At 47.5% G+C, this 13,944-nt stretch overlaps 1 protein-coding gene across 1 annotated transcript in view; it reads left to right on the forward strand.

Annotated features, from left to right (window-relative positions):
• Window positions 1-2,052: 2,052 nt before the first annotated feature.
• P2RY6 (pyrimidinergic receptor P2Y6) overlaps window positions 2,053-13,944 on the forward strand; it is a 44,812-nt gene continuing 32,920 nt past the window's right edge. The window contains exon 1 of the mRNA XM_081909986.1: window positions 2,053-2,158. The gene's annotated coding sequence lies outside the window, so the exon portion shown is untranslated. The remainder of the gene's footprint in view (window positions 2,159-13,944) is intronic.

Genomic DNA, 13,944 nt, shown 5'->3' on the forward strand with positions numbered 1-13,944 from the left:
ACAGCCCCCAATAAAATATTTGAGGGGGCTCTCCCCCCCAAAAAAACCTTGATGGGCATTGCCATTCAAATGGTGTGTATGTGCCATGTCGAGAACTACACAACTTCTAAAAGACATCTGAGAACAGCCCAGTACCAGGAAGTTTTTATTTTTACAGTATTATGTTCTTATGTGTTGGAAGCCAGGCAGAGAAGAAGCTAGGACAACCCAGCCAGATGGACGGAGTATTATTATTATTATTATTATTATTATTATTATTATTATTATTTTCATCATTATCATTATTACCAGCGCTTTTTTCCTAGAAAAAGAAGTGCTGGTACTCAGGGGCAAAACCAGGCTTTATTTAACCCGGGTCAAAGACCCAGTTTGGTCCCCCACAACACACATTTGCGCACGTACGTACACACACACACAAAAAGCAGGCTGTGAGCCCTCCGGGGCAAAAAAAAGACCTGCCAAAAACCTCTTATAGCTACGACTCTGCAGTACTGACTATGAAGCTGTTACCTTTTAACAAGAACAAAAAGAGGTGCCATACTGCCCACTCTTGAGTACCCCCTGAAAAAAGCACTTATTATTATTATTATTATTATTATTATTATTATTATTATTATTATTATTATTATGTGGAGCGGGGCTTACCTCCCCCCATATATTATTCAAGCTGGCCCCCTTGCAATTGAGCATAGGAGCCACCTCCTAGGGGCCGAAGGGATCTTCACACACAAAAAATCCCATTATAAAACATTTGAGGGGGCCGCCTCATGGGCGTAGCCAGGATTTATGTTAGCGGGGGCAAGCTTTATGTTGGGCGGGGGCAGAACCTCAGCTAGTTAAGTATTTGATTGGTTTTTTATTGGTTTTTCTGCCTTCTGGAAGAAGGTACAGGGTTATAAAGACTAGGACTAGCCGCCTGAGAAACAGTTTCTATCCAAATGCGATTTTGGTTTTGAATGCAGTGTAAGGTAGTCTCAAGCTGTACGCCAGCTCCCTCGGCCAATAAAACGAGATGAGCGCCACAACCCCAGAGTCAGTCATGACTGGATCTAATGGTCAGGGGTCCCTTTACCTTTTTAAGGTAGTCTCTAGGGATGCGGGTGGCGCTGTGGGTTAAACCACAGAGCCTTGGACTTACCGATCAGAAGGTCGGCAGTTCAAATCCCTGTGACAGGGTGAGCTCCCGTTGCTCGGTCCCTGCTCCTGCCAACCTAGCAGTTCGAAAGCAGTTCAACGTACAAGTAGATTAATAGGTACCGCTCCGGCGGGAAGGCAAACAGCATTTCCATGCGCTGCTCTGGTTTCGCCAGAAGCAGCTTAGTCATGCTGGCCACATCAGTGGCGTAGCGTGGGTTGTCAGCACCCGGGGCAAGGCAAGTAATTTGACCCCCTAACCCGTGGATTTGCGCCCCCTAACCCTAACCCCCAGATGTTGCGCTCGGTGCGGCCGGCCCCCCCCCTGCACCCCCACGCTACGCCACTGGGCCACATGACCTGGAAGCTGTACGCCGGCTCCCTCGGCCAATAAAACGAGATGAGCGCCGCAACCCCAGAGTCCTCTTCAACTGGACCTAATGGTCGGGGTCCCTTTACCCTTTACCTTTAAGGTAGTCTCTGTGGGAGTATATATTGTATTTAATTATGGGGTATCAGAGTTTTTAGGGGGCTGACCAGGCTGGGATAGCAGGCTTGTTGGTTTTTGAATATCTGATGTAGATTTTTTCAGTTTCGTTGTTCTGTATGGGACAATGACAATAAAGATTATCCTATCGTAATTTAGGGAATTGTGGGTTGAAATTACCCTGCTTCTGAACTCATCCTCCTCCCCTTTTCCAAAGACGCGCGCCCCTGGCATCCCAAAGGGGATGGAGATCAGGTTAGAGGTCCCCGGGATGGAAGTGGAGCAGGTGTCAACGGAGGGTGGATGCGGCTGCAGGAGCGAAGCAGCAGAGGGAGCCTCCGACGGGGCGGGCTTGGAGGGCTGGCCCGGGGCGTGTCTGCCCTCCCTCCCCACCGCCTTCCCTGCTGTCCGTCCTGCGCGCCGCTTCCCGGAGCCAGAGCGCAGCGCAGGTTCCCACGCGCCGGCGAGGAGGCTGCCTCGCGCCTCCAGCCCGGAGAGAGAGACCCCTGGCCCGGAGAAAGAGGAGGACACGATCCGGTAAGGCTGCCTGGGAGAGAGAGGAGGGGAGCCGGACCTCGCCTGGGGCTGCCTGCGTTTGCTTCAGCTGGAAACCCCCCACCCTCTTTGGAGAAGGGTCCCCAAAAACCTGGGATTGGGGAAGGTTGGATGGGTGGGTGCCTTTCCAGAGACGCCCCTTGGGGCTTCCCGGAGGTGCTTTCTGTGGTTCCAAGTCGCTTACAAACTGAGCGTCGAGTCTCCATAATTATAATTGATTGACTGGTCTTTTTATTAGGCACCTAACTGCAGAAAAGCCTCTTAGACAAAATGAAGAGCCCAAAACGGCATTATTCTCGTTGCTTTGCTAAGAGAGAGACTTGGTGTCAGGACAGCTGCTGGGCTTGCAGAAGGCCCCGGGTTCAGTCCTGGAGATCTGCAGTTCTAAGAGGGTTAAGGGATGGGAGATAGCTCTGTCTCTTTGCCTGAGACCCTGAAGAGAGTAGATTGGCACCCCCAAGCTGGTCAAAAGGATGCAGGCTTCCTCTTATTGGTGGAGCACCTGCTCTGACTGCAGAACGTCTCAGGTTCAATGTCTGGCATCCACGGCTTCAGGGATCAGGCAGTAAGTAATGGGGGAAGACCACCCATCCGCCATGCTCCAGGTTGAGACCCTGGAGAGCTGCAATCAGTCTAGAAGGCAGCTCCTTACATTCTGCGAACACCACAGCCCCTCCTGCCATTCTTGGATTCAATAGGCAAATGGTCTCACCTGGGCTTCTCATATCCCAGTCTTGGCTGAACATCTGTCCAGCATCTCCCCTGAAAAGGGGAGCCACACTGGTGGGAATTACCTCTCTCCCAGACCCCAAAGCCCCCCAGAATGAACCCTGCTAGACAAAACAGATCAATAGCCTGCTGACCTGGTTTGTCATAGGTTTTAGAAAGTCTTTCGGGTTTTTTTGCACAGAAATTTGATGCCACCGTTGCCAAATGAATTTAACAGCTCTAAAGCTGCATTGAAATGCCAAGCTATGTGATGTCAGAAAATCTGATCGCAAAGCCCCTATATCTTTTTCTCTACTTAAGGGGAGAGAAGCTGTGGGGACCAGGGGGTTAACCCTTTCCCCTCCTGGCTACTATTAACTCTGGGTTTGGTTTGGTTTCAAGGCAGGTGGTGCTCTTGTTGTTGTTTAATCGCTTAGTCGTGTCCGACTCTTCGTGACCCCATGGACCAGAGCATGCCAGGCACTCCTGTCTTCCGCTGTGTCTTCCGCTGTGTCTTCTCCTTGTGTCTCCTCCAGCACCAGAATTCAAAAGCATCCATTCTTCGGCAATCAGCCTTCTTTATGGTCCAGCTCTCACTTCCATACTTCGCTACTGGGAAAACCAGTAGGGCCATAAAGAAGTCTGATCGCCGAAGAATGGATGCTTTTGAATTCTGGTGCTGGAGGAGACTCTTGAGAGTCCCATGGACTGCAAGAAGATCAAACCTCTCCATTCTGAAGGAAATCAGCCCTGAGTGCTCACTGGAAGGACAGATCCTGAAGCTGAGGCTCCAAGACTTTGGCCACCTCATGAGAAGAGAAGACTCCCTGGAAAAGACCCTGATGTTGGGAAAGATGGAGGGCACAAGGAGAAGGGGACGACAGAGGACGAGATGGTTGGACGGTGTTCTCGAAGCTACCAGCATGAGTTTGACCAAACTGCGGGAGGCAGTGGAAGACAGGAGTGCCTGGCGTGCTCTGGTCCAGGGATCACGAAGAGTCGGACATGATTAAACGATGAAACAACAACAATGCTCTTCTGAGACATTAGTTTAGCAAAAGCTCTCTCTTCTCCAAACTCAAACACCGTTTGAAATAGCAGCTGAGTGGAATCAGAGTGCTGGGTTATCTAAGGATCGGTATATATGCCTTGTGTTCCTCTGCCTGGAAGTGGATATCATAACAGCCTCGGAGGCAGGGATGGAGGCCAACATATTTTTGAGAGGGGGGGGAGGAATTTATGGGGCCCAGTGACCTCTGAAGAGAGAAGAATTACAGAGTGTCGATGCCTGTTACTTAGCACCCACATAGGCATAACACAATCTATATAAGTTTGGAAGCGTTGGCATTTTGGACATTTAGAAGACGCCCCCCCCCCAGTAGTGAAGATTCGTCATAATCCGCTTAGTAAAACTTTTAGAGAACAGCACTGTTTTTCTAGAACTCACCCTGAACGCCTCGTTCTCTTAGAATTACAATGGTGCCCACGGAGTTATGGGGGGGGGAGCCCTAGAAATAGATAGATATAGATAGATAGATGATAGATGATAGATGATATAGATAGATAGATGATAGATAGATAGATAGATAGATAGATAGATAGATAGATAGATGATAGATAGATAGATAGATAGATAGATAGATAGATAGATAGATAGAGGTAAAGGGACCCCTGACCATTAGGTCCAGTCGTGGCCGACTCTGGGGTTGTGGCGCTCATCTCGCTTTATTGGCCAAGGGAGCCGGCGTACAGCTTCCAGGTCATGTGGCCAGTATGACTAAGCCGCTTCTGGCGAACCAGAGCAGCGCACGGAAACACCGTTTACCTTCCCGCCGGAGCGGTACCTATTTATCTACTTGCACTTTGACGTGGTTTTGAACTGCTAGGTTGGCAGGAGCAGGGACTGAGCAACGGGAGCTCACCCCGTCACAGGGATTCGAACCGCCGGCCTTCTAATCAGCAAGTCCTAGGCTCTGTGGTTTAACCCACAGCCACCCGCGTCCCTCAGATAGATAGATAGATAGATGATAGATAGATAGATAGATGATAGATAGATAGATGATAGATAGATAGATAGATAGATAGATAGATAGATAGATAGATAGATAGATGATAGATAGATTAAAAGTATCTCAGTGCTTTGGCAGTATTGCTTAGTTCAGGAACAAAATGGGAATGGAAGTTTGGGAAATTATGCTAGCATGTCTTGACAGTGGGTCGATCATACTCCATTCAGACTGGAGTTCACCCACTGAAAGGGATTTGCAATGGATTTGGGAAACACCAAGGTTTTCAGACAGTATGTTTTTTAGTATATGCAATTTACATAAATTGGACGCTGCTTCTAATAACCTAAAAATAGGACTAGCCGTGGAAATACCAAAAAAAAGCCCATCACTATTCTCTAAATGCACCTTCCATTTATGTTCTGTAAAAGAATACGAACAACATTAGCAAAACAGCAACCCAAAAACAAACTGTTCAGTTTATACATGCAGTCTCCCATAGGTGCTAACTCCCTGGGGCCCTGGGTGCCTGAGCACCCACAAAATTCCCCATGAAGGGGCCGGGCACCCACAAATTTTGGTGCCAGGGCCATGCACACTGGCTGGCACCCAAGGCCCTGGGCACTAACGGTTATGGGGCCAAGTTGGCATTCCTGCACTCTCCACAGCCCCGTGAATCATAATTGTTCACTCTGTTCGGATCATTAAAACACACATACACATATGTGTCTGTGGTTTTATGCATGTTTTACCCTAGTGTGTGTGTGTGTGTGTTGTTGTTGTTTTGACTGAATTCTTGCACTTGGCAGGAGAGCTGTGTTGCAAAATATTCAGGGAAGCGCAATTTTGGAAGGAGGGTTACGTTCTGGTTTGCGTCTTATTCTGGAAAGTGCAATTTAGTGTGAACTGAATGAAATTTCCTCCCCGTATCCCTCCATCTCTGGTTGCCCTCTCCCTGGGGGAGCTCAGTCAGTCGATCATGAGACTCTCAAATGGATGGAAAGCCACAAGACTCTTAATTTCAAGGTTGTGGGTTCGAGACCCATGTTGGGTGAAAGATTTCTGCATCCAGGGGGTTGAGATAGATGATTGTCGTGGTCCCTTCCAACTCTACAATTCTATGATTCCCCTCCCTCCCTCCCTCCCTCCCTCCCTCCCTCCCTCCCTCCCTCCCTCCCTCGGATTCCTGCTTTCCCTGCCTCTTCTCTTCTCAAGCAAAGCTTTTATTTCGCACTTCCATTAGCATTCCTCTGGCTGCTTCTCCATCTCAGAAAGGACTTTCTCTCTTTTCTCTTTCGAGCAATCCTTGACCAGCGCAATATTGATGTGAAATTGATGCATTAGTACAGGGGTCGGCAACCTAAAAAGGCCCATGGGGGTTATTTAACTGGCCCATAATAATAATAATTTATTATTTATACCCCGCCCATCTGGCTGGGTTTCCCCAGCCACTCTGGGCAGCTTCCAACAAAGGATTAAGATACAGTAGTCTGTTAAACATTAAAAGCTTCCCTAAACAGGGCTGCCTTCAGATGTCTTCTAAAAGTCTGGTGGTTGTTGTTCTCTTTGACATCTGGTGGAAGGGTGTTCCACAGGGCAGGTGCCACCACCGAGAAGGCCCTCTGCCTGGTTCCCTGTAGCTTGGCATTAGGTCCAGTCGCAGACAACTCTAGGGTTGCGGCGCTCATCTCGCTTTACTGGCCGAGGGAGCCAGCATACAGCTTCCAGGTCCTGTAGCTAGCATGACTAAGCTGCTTCTGGCGAACCAGAGCAGCGCACGGAAATGCCCTTTACCTTCCCGCTGGAGCGGTACCTATTTATCTACTTGCACTTTGACATGCTTTCGAACTGCTAGGTTGGCAGGAGCAGGGACTGAGCAACGGGAGCTCACCCCGTCACGGGGGTTCAAACCGCCGACCTTCTGATCGGCAAGTCCTAGGCTCTGTGGTTTAACCCGCGTCCCTTATAAGGGAACTTACCAGGAATGTAATATTGAGAGGCTTAAACAAGCCTGCAACCAGCTATCCGCTGTGCGTTTAAAAGTGGAATGTGAAACTCTGCTAAGTTATAGAAATTGCAAGCGCAAGTTATTATTATTATTAAACAATATATCCTCTCCTGCCTCTCTGAACAGGAAGCACAAAGGGGCTCCCCCCCCCATGCAACCCTGTTCACGTTCCCAAAATTTGCTTTGGGGTGGGGTCAGGAGACACTCACCCCTTCAGGACAGTAGGCAGGGATGGAAGAAGATATTGTTCTGTCTGGGAAGAAGAAATGCTTTCACGGGCGGAACTAACTGCTTAGTGCTGCACTGAATTCCACCCTGTATTTATTTACATTCCTTACCCTTCCTCCGAAAGTTGTTCAGGGCTATCACCTTAGGTCAGTCACAGTTTCTCAGCCTAACCTGCCTCGCAAGGTTGTTGTAAGGATAAAGTACAGTGGTACCCCGCAAGACGAACGCCTCGGAAGACGGAAAACTCGCTAGACAGAGGAGTTTTTCGTTTTCTTAGCCGCTTCGCAAGACGCATTTCCCTATGGGCTTGCTTTGCAAAACGAAGCTTGCCCCGCAAGCTCCGGGGACAGCGGGGAAGCGCAGCGCGTCTTCCCCGCTGTCCCCGGACCTCTTTTGAAGCAAGGGGCGACGGGGAGAAGATCGCTTCTCCCTGTTGCCAGCCCTACAATCTATGGGGACAGAGGGGAAGGCGCACAGATTGCGGGGCAGGCAACGGGGAGAAGCAATCTTCCCCTCTGTCCCCGGACGGTCTCCATAGGAACGTATTGATTGATTTTCGATGCATTCCTATGGGAAACCGTGCTTCGCAAGACGAAAAACTCGCAAGAAGAAAAAACTTGCTGAACGAATTAATTTCATCTTGCGAGGCACCACTGTAGAGACAGGGAGAAAAGATGCCTGCCCCTCTGAGCTCCTTGGAGGACAGTTGGGATAGAAACGTAATAACAACTAATAAATATACACATCGATAATTAAACAAAACTATGAAAACTTTTTTTAAAAAAACAGTTAAAACATCTAAAAAATATTATTATTATTATTATTAATAATAATAATTATTTGCAGCTGTCCTGTAAGATTGGGCTTCCAACACGTGGATAAAAATTAAAAGGTTTGGCAATAAACATCAGCACATATGAATAATTCAGTTCCAACAATTCGGTGAATAGGTACGATTCGAACGATTTAGCAGCTCATTAAGTTTTAATTGTACAACAGATTGACGCCAGTATTGTCAAATATTAACACATAAGTTCTCCGAGGTATAAATTGATCTGCAGGGATCTAGAGGGCTGCATAAATAACAGCAAAATGCACAACACTTATGCAAAATTATAAGCGATTCTTCCTTTCTTTCCTGCCTAAATTCACTGTGCGGTAAAAATCACCCATCTCCCACCTGTTCCCTGCCTGGTGGTAGCAGCTGAGTCGATGACTTTAAAGGGATTGTGTCCACTAATTGTTAGTGGGACCCAAGGGGGAAGAAATGTTGAAAAGGATCGTTCGGCAGAATGTGTGCAAATACTTAAAAGTGCAGGTATCTGGTGGGTTCAGATTCCTAAGCTGTGCTGGGAAGAGCTTTGTTTACGCAATTGTGTGTTAACCCTCATTGATCGGTGCAGAGACACAAAGCCTTTCCCCTCCTTTTCATAAGATCTGTCTAATGGTTTCTTTGCTGCTGCTATTTGGGTGTAGCCCAGAGCTGGAAATAGCCAAGAAGGGGAAAGGAAAGAAGATTTAGAAGCCTATTACTTTTCGAAGAAATCAACCGGGGCCTGGAGGGGCTAATTGGTAGATGTTTTCAATTAAGTCTATTCATCATAAATACCGCTCGTTGTGGGGCGAACAAACAAACAAGGGTGGGTCCTTTGCCTGCACGTCCCATTTGTGGCTTCCCAGAAGCTTCTGCTGCAAGTGGGATGCTTAGCTCGGCAGACCTGTTAATGTCTTCGAGCAGATTCCCTGATTCTTGTCTAAAGCCATCCCCTCTTAAAAGCCGTTCGATGTGGGCGGCGCGTCTTTAAAAGCTACGTGCAGGTTCTTGCAGATATACGAACTGTGATGTCTCGGTCAGGAGCGAGCAGCAATAAATCACACCAATGAGTTGGAGTTAACTCTTTGTTCGCAAAACAGGATCTGCACAGGTGTCAAGGTTTGGTTCAGAAGCAGGTCAGTACCAAGAAACAGATTCAGTTGTCAATGAAGCAGACCCTCCGACATTTCTCCGATGAAAATAGGGATTTCCTATAGAATAATAATAATAATAATAATAATAATAATAATAATAATAATAATACAGTACTCTGTCCACCTGGCTGGGTTGCCCCAGCCACTCTAGGCGGCTTCCAACATATATAAAAACATCATAAAACATAAAACATTAAAAACCCTCCCTATCCAGTGCTCCCTTCAGATGTCTTCTAAAAGTTGTATAGTTACTTATCTCCTTGGTTCTTGGGGTCGCATAACTCCATACCCTCCAACATTTCTCCGACGAGAAGAAGGACATCTTAAAGAAAAGCAGAACGTTCCAGGATCGAATCAGAAACCAGGATAGCTTCTGTAAATTTCGGATTGTCCCTGGAAAATAGGGGCACTTGGAGGGTCTGTTAAAGTGATTATGTCTTCAAGGCAATGCCTTGAATACAACTCAGCAACCCTTTAACCAGTAGGTCTTGCCCAGGCATCCCCAAACTCAGCCCGCCAGATGTTTTGGAACTACAACTCCCATCATCCCTAGCTAACAGGAACGGTGGTCAGGGATGATGGGAATTGTAGTCCCGAAATATCTGGAGGGCCAAGTTTGGGGGTGCCTGGTCTTGCCACTATAGAGCAGTTTCCAGAAATGAAGGTGGCTTCCTTCCACCCTTTCGAAGGTTCTTCCACTGCCAGATGTTTCCCAAGCACACCTTTGGTATCTGTTCTGCTCTCCTCGTTATTCTGCGCGTTTTTGGAGACCAGGAGGGATGGGAGCTTGTCACAGCAGGAGAGGGAGACTCCCGGGATTCTTCGGCGGTCTCTTAACCACACCCTCCTCTGCTTCAGCCTCAGCATCTGAACTGCTCCCTGTCACAGCTTCCTCCTGCTCACGAAATCCTGTTGCCCCTTCAGCCCCCATCACCTCCTTCCAATCTTCTCCCTCTGACCTGCTGTCGTCCAGCCAGTCCCTTACAAAAGGCCTATAATGATTTACAGTGGTACCCTGGGTTAAGTACTTAATTCGTTCTGGAGGTCCATTCTTAACATGAAACTGTTCTTAACCTGAAGCACCACTTTAGCTAATGGGGCCTCTTGCTGCTGCTGCGGCGCCGGAGCACGATTTCTGTTCTCATCCTGAAGCAAAGTTCTTAACCTGAGGTACTATTTCTGGGTTAGCGGAGTCTGTAACCTAAAGCGTATGTAACCTGAAGCATATGTAACCCAAGGTACCACTGTATTATAATAATTTGTTATTTATACCCCACGCATCTGGCTGGGTTTCTTGGTGGATCCCAACAGAATATTATTAATAATAAAGTAGCAATAAAACATCAAACATTAAAAACTTCTCTAAACAGAGCTGCCTTCAGATGTCTTCTAAATGCCATATAATTGTTTATTTCCTTGACATCTGATGGGAGGGCGTTCCACAGGGCAGGTGCCACTACTAAGAAGGCCCTCTGCCTGGTTCCCTGTAACCTCACTTCTTGCACTGAGGGAACTGCCATAAGGCCCTCGGAGCTGGACCTCAGAATCCAGGCTGAACGATGTGGGGTGGAGACCCTCCTTCAAGTATACTGGGCCGAGGCCATTTAGGGCTTTAAAGGTCAGCACCAAGACTTTGAATTGTACCCGGAAACCTACTGGGAGCCAATGTAGGTCTTTCTGGACCAGTGTTATATGGTCTCAGCGGCCACTGCCAGTCACCAGTCTGGCTGCCGCATTCTGGATTAGTTGTAGTTTCCAGGTCACCTTCAAAGGTAGCCCCACATAGAGCGCATTGCAGTAGTCCAAGCGGGAGATAACCAGAGCATGCACCACTCTGGCGAGACAGCCTGCGGGCAGATAGGGTTGGAGATGGAGCTGGTAGACAGCTGCCCTGGACACAGAATGAGCACAGCAGTTCATCTCTGACAGGTCTTTCCCCCACGAAGCCTCCCTACCGCTGGCCATGTCTCCTCTCCAGGGTGCTTTCCAGCCAATCAGAGACTGCGCCTGCATTCCTCCCTTTGCTCCTCTCACTTCATGCCTCCGCCATGGACCACTTGAAAACTGCTGGAGGTCTGGGTGGACCACTTAATGATTTTTCTACCTGCAAGAAGCTGGAACGTGTGCAGAGGAGGGTGACCAAGATGCTCACGGGTCTGTTAACCAAGTAGAGTTGGGAGTTGGGGATGTTTATCCTGGAGAAGATATGATATGATAGTCATTTCAAAAATCTGATGGGCTGCCCTGCGGAAGAGGGAGCAAGCTTGTTTTCTGCTCAAGCCAATGGATTCAAGTTGCAAGGAAGGAGATTTTGACTCAAAATCAGGAAGAACTTAAGATAACAGAAATTAAATGTGCCTTTGGCTTGTCTGTAATGTTTAGAAAGATGAGCAAAATTGATTTTTTTACTTCTGTTGTCTAGTCATCTTGTCCAACCTCCTGCAATGCAGGAATCTCAGCTAAAGCATCCATTTTCAAATACAGTGGAGCCTTGGTTCTCAAGCACCTTGGTACTCAAACAACTTGGAACCCAAACGCTGCAAACCCAGAAGTAAGTGTTTAGGTTTGCAAACTTTTTTCAGAAGCTGAACACGCTCCGTTTTGAGTGTTACGCTTCCATTTTGAGTGCCACACTTCTGTTTTGAGTGTTACGCTGAGGTCTGTCTGTTTTTGCTATTTATTTCGCGTTTTCGTTTTCGCAGCTCTTTTTGTTTTGTTTTTGTGACTGTGTGGAACCCAGTTCAGCTATTGATTGATTGATTGATTGATTGACTGCAGTTCATTGTTTATTGCTTTCATTTTATGGTTCAGTGGTCTCGTTCGATGGTAAAATTCATGTTAAATTGCTGTTTTAGGGGTTGTTCTTAAAAGTCTGGAACAGATTAATCCATTACTTTCTATGGGAAAGTGTGTCTTGGTTTTGGAACGCTTTGGTTTTGGAACGGACTTCCGGAACAGAGTAAGTTTGAGAACCAAGGTACCACTGTAGCTCTTACTGTCAGAAATTTCTTCCTGATGAAACCCTTAAAAATGGGCTGGCCAGTGGGTGGGGGTCACTCCAGTGGGCTGCCCCTCCCTGGGCGGCGGCGGGAACACTCCACCACTGTCTGTGAGAACGGGGCTGGACAAGGTGGAAACTGCTCTCATCATGCAGGTTTGCCTTATGTTCTTAAGGAGTTTGGAGAACAGGGCTTTAGGCAGAAAGGATATCCTGCTCTACACACTGTGTGTTCTGTTTCCCAGAAAGAATGTTGAGAATTAAAAGGCAGCTGGAAGTCAGCAAGTAATTAAAATTCTTCCGGGGGTGAAAGTTATGGGTAATAAAAAGGCTCTTTAAGTCCAGCGGAGCAGGCAGGCCCGGCGTCAACCCTTGGGGCGTGAAAGTGGAACCCTGGCAAATTTTAAAAGGGCAGCGAGGGACGGACAGGAGAGGCGTCAATCAACCCTCGGAGTGTTTGCTACCTCCGTGTTGCAGGTGTCGCTTCAGCTATCCGCATGGCATTCCCTGAGATGCCGCCCGGAAAAGTGCAATCATCGGAGCGCGAGTAACGAGTTTCTGATGTCGCTCCTTCAAGCTTTAATTGATTAAATCGCTGCAATTAATCAACCGGGGTTTGATTGCAAGTTGACGTCTGATTAATGACTTGGCTGATGACAAGCAAAGACATGGGGGGAGTGTTTCCTAAATTTCCAATACCTAAGGCACAGAGGTGCCCTCCTCCTTCGAATTAAAAATGGGAGGGTACTTTTGAGCCATTTGGGGCCATCATTATGTCTTCTCAAAGGCTCCCTGTGACAATGGCAGTGGAGTTTGCAAAGGCTGCAGATTTTCTCTGGAAGAATAATAATAATAATAATAATAATAATAATAATAATAATAATAATAATTTATTTGTACCCTGCCCATCTGGCTGAGTTTCCCCAGCCACTCTGGGCAGCTCTCAATTGAGTGTTAAAAACAATACAGCATTCAATATTAAAAACTTCCCTAAACAGGGCTGCCTTCAGCCATAAATTCATGGCTGAAATCCTACCAAAATCTGAACGGAGATATCGGAGGGGGGGGTGATATATACTCAGAGTCGAGAATGGATTTCATTCTCTTTATTCAGCTCATAGAGGTGAGGAGGAATGGAAGTTCCCCCAGAATGTCTGCTTTATATACATTATTTACACAATGGGCTGAACGTGATTGGCTAATTCCGGAATTCTCCTGTAGGCCAATCAGGTTGTGGATTCACTTCCATCTGGAGCTGGATTGGGTGGCTCCTGCAGACCAATCATACTGCTGCATTGTTCTAGGACCAATCAGACTGCTGCATTTTGGATCCTATTCAACTCAGTACATAACAGGGGGGCAGGCCTGTGCGAAAGGTCGCTGGTGGTTTTCGAAAGATATACAAAAGGTCCTAAATTCAATCTTCAGTAGCATCTCCAAGTAGAAAGAATCCTACCTGAAAAGTCACTGCCAGCCGGGACAGAAGACTTGGCTAGTTGGACCAGTGCCATCACCTTCCTATGTCCTCGAAATTGATGCAGCTGGTCTTGTTTTGAGTGGGAGAACTGGGGGGTAGGTGATATTTCAAAATCACCCATTACGGCGCATTCACCTGGTGAGTTTCCATGAGGGATATTATTTTTAAAAATGCAAACCTGATGTGCAGAACTGAACTCAGATTGGAAAGATGCAAATCGGGAGAGATTTGCACTCCGCTGGTTGCTCTCCAGTCCCTCCCCACCCTAGTCCTTCGCCCTCCTTGCTCCCGTGGGGTCTGTCAAGGCTGCAGCGCCGACAGTGAGGCCACAGCTGGCAGAGTTTCCCCTCTCGGGATCTAGACTCCAGACATAAC

Source organism: Podarcis melisellensis, assembly GCF_964234715.1.
Source record: "Podarcis melisellensis genome assembly, chromosome: 4".
Lineage (NCBI taxonomy): Eukaryota > Metazoa > Chordata > Lepidosauria > Squamata > Lacertidae > Podarcis > Podarcis melisellensis.